The sequence below is a fragment of the Solanum dulcamara genome, chromosome 2, assembly GCF_947179165.1.
Source record: "Solanum dulcamara chromosome 2, daSolDulc1.2, whole genome shotgun sequence".
Lineage (NCBI taxonomy): Eukaryota > Viridiplantae > Streptophyta > Magnoliopsida > Solanales > Solanaceae > Solanum > Solanum dulcamara.
In genome coordinates, this window is record NC_077238.1 from 20,620,174 (window position 1) to 20,623,859 (window position 3,686).

Consider the following 3,686-nt stretch of genomic DNA (forward strand, 5'->3'; position numbering starts at 1 on the left):
AATAAGCTATAATAGAGAAACAACTTTAAAAATAGGTTAAAGATTTAATTTCACGGAGGCATGAGTTTCATTAATATAAACCTAAGTTATTTGTATAAAAAAATAGGGATAATGGTCCGAAAAATACCCGAACTTTGACGAAAATTGTTATAACAATTCCAAACTTTGGACGAGCCCTATTATCCCCCTACACTATTTAATAGTGCATTTTAAAAGTATATTCGTGGTTGAGTTAATTTAATTTTTTGTGGGTTTGATAACTATTGACGTTATTGTTGATTTTGAAGTCAAATTTTTTAGATTTTTCATTGACTTCAAGGATATTACATTCAACACAAAATCAAGTTCATTGACTTTTTTTTAAGGGAATAGACCCTACACGAGGCTTCCACCTCTCGTGCGCGGCCAGGGGTTAAGCCGCTCACCCCCAAGCTGTATTATACATAAAACAGAAAAAAATACAGGGAGGGGGCATAGACCTAACCTCCAATCCTATGGTGGTTCATAAGCCGGCCATCCTACTTAGGTCAGCCAACTCATCTCCGATACATGCACACGAAAAGAAAACCTAAAAACTATGCACCTAAAGGAGAGGACTCCTCTCGACACAAAGAAACTAGGAAAGCATAAATAGGGGAGAACACTGTAATTGGGTGCTCAATCCAAGGGTGCAAAATGAAATAGTAGATCATGGAGGCTTTTTAATCCGTTTGGTCTTCCTCCGTCTGAAGCTGGGCAGGCCGACTCTATCTAGCATATAGTATCCTCGAGTACCAGGAGGTAGCTGCTGGAGGGTGGTGTAGTGGCCTGGAGTGGTAAGAATGTGACTGTGCTTGGAGAGAGCATCCGCAGTGAAGTTTGCCTCCCTGTATACATGCCTGCAAGAAAATAAAGCAAATAATTTGGAAATAACAACAAGGTCATGAGTTACCTGGTGAAGGCTCCACGGAGGTTTCGTTTGATGATTGATCCATTTAGTGAGCAACTCCGAGTCAACTTCTAGGATAACGTGCTGAAAGCCCTTTTGAATGCACCATTTAAGCCCATAAACTGCCGCCTCTAGTTCGGCTTGATTGTTGGTTCCCTCCCCTAACGGTATGGTGTAGGCGAATATGAGTTTACCCATGTGATCTCTTAAGATTCCACCCCCCCCCAGTTGGCCCCGGATTACCCAACGCACTACCGTCAGTGTTCAGCTTGACGAAACCTAGTTGTGGCTTAATCCACGAGACTTGGGTGATCTTCATCTCATGAGTACACTTATCTATACAGGAGATGGTGTGGATCCAGTTTGAGGGCCAATGGATATAGGGGTACGCGACTCTAAGGAGATTTGAGATGTCCTTGAAAACTGCAAATTTCACTCTCGCCAAACTAGAACTCTTCCCCCCGTATTTGCTCGCGCACCTATTCTTCCAAAAATTCCAACATATAAATATTGGGGTGGAGTGGAGGATAAGTTTGTGAGCTTCTGTACGGTACTTGCGAAGCCACCAACTCATAACAAGAGGTTTGAGGGGTGTGGCTTCATGCTTTATGCCTAGGGAATCTGAGAAGTAGCGCCAAATATTCCTAGCGAATTGGCCAGTGCTGAAAATGTGCTCTATGGTATCCGGACCTGGAATGTGGCAGCAACAACATGGAGTGGAATCGAATGCAGTTAGCTTTTCCTCCATTGGTAGCTTGCCTCTAAAAGCCCTCCACAACAAAAAAGAGCATTTAAAGGGGATGTTTTTGTGCCAAGTGTAATAGTCGGAAAATGTCTTGGTCTGGTGTCCCCTGACAACCTGCCATGCCGAGGAACATGTGAAGTTCCTATTGGTATTAGGCTTCCAAATGGCCTGATCGGGTGTGTTTCCTTGCATCTGAATTGTGGAAGAAGTAATGAGAGGGACGAGTTGCGCTGGTGCCAACTGATTTAGTATATCGATGTTCCATTGCCCATTTATAAGAAAATCAGCCACCCTCGCATTGCTTGCGTTTCCCAATTCCTGCCTATAGTTCGTTAAGGGGCCGATACCTAGCCAATCGTCCCACCAAAAATAACACGAACCCGAGTGAAGCCTCCATTGAATGTGAGGTTCAGCAATGTGTTTGTTGTGCATCATGTGTTTCCATACAAGCGACTGGCCAGAATGGAATTTTTTTCTGATGGGGTTGGCTCTCTGACAGTATTTGGCTCTAAGGAACTCACCCCACAACGTTGGTTTAGCTCTAAAGATCCACAATTGCTTGAACTGGAGAGATTTACACACATCTGTAGTTCTCCTCAACCCAATACCTCCTTCGTTATATGGATAACAAAGTTTTTTCCATGAAGCCCAATGGTATTTTTTCTTGTTATCCTTCCACCCCCAGAAAAAATCAGCGGTGACTCTCTCAATCTATTTAAGAGTAGTACGGGGGGGGGGGGGAGTAATGGCCGAAAGAAGGTGAATGGGGAGCGACTGAAGTACGTATTTCACGAGTGTAGCTCTACCGCCGTAGCTGAGGATTTTGGAGTGTCACCCTCTAATTCTGTTGACAACCTTAGAGACCATGTTCGTGTAGTACATGACTCTTTGCCTGCCAATGTACAGAGGACATCCTAAGTAGGTGATGGGACTATGCTTCTAAGTGAAACCCATAACCTGTTTCACCGTTTCCACATTGTCTTGGAGTACATTGGGATGCATCATGAAGTGGCTCTTATTTTTGTTTATAAGCTGCCCCGATGTCTTTTCATACAGAGTCAAGGTCTTCATGATAATTTGAAGAATTTCCCTCCTTCCGGAGGAAAAGATGATAACGTCATCCGCAAAACTCAAATGGTTAATTTGTGGGCCTCTTTTCTTCATATAAAAACCATGGTAGAAGGGGTAATTATGAAGACTATTCAACATTCTGGAAAGCACCTCCGCTCCCAAAATGAATAAAGCGGGAGCAAGAGGATCACCTTGTTTGAACCCTCTGGTGGAATGGAAAAAACCATGTCTAGATCCATTAATAATAACAGAGTACTAATTGTTAGACATGATTCGCCAAATCATATCAATAAAGGTCTCACCGAAGCCCATCCTTCTCAGTACCAGACAAGTATAAGACCAGGAGACTCTATCATATGTTTTGGCCATGTCTAACTTGATAACCATGTTGTCACCAATAACGGGCTTTCGGATATCGTGGATAATCTCTTGTGCTAGCATGATATTTTCGGAGATGCTTCTTCCTTTTACAAATCCAGATTGATTGGGAGAAATAAGAACGGGGAGAATCGGTGCAAGCCTAAGGCTAATGAGTTTTGATATGATCTTATTGGTGAAGTTACTGAGACTAATGGGTCTATAGTCAGAGAGTGTGTTGGGGTGATCTACCTTAGGGAGCAAGACCAAACAAGCATGAGAAAAGAATTTAGGCATAGCATACCCTCCGAAGAAAGAAGTAATCACTGCTAGTAGGTCCTCCGAAATAATCTCCCAGCAAGTTTGGAAGAATTTTCCATTCATACCATCTGGACCAGCTGCAGAGTTAGGATTCATGGAGAAGACCACATGTTTCAATTCTTCAATGGTAGGCGTGGCTTGAAGGATTTTATTCTGAGCATCTGTGATTATTCTAGGAATGTAATTCAAGATGTTCTCCGGAATCGGAGATTGATCACCTGTGAATATTTTCTGAAAATGATCGCAAGCTGCTCTAGCAATGTG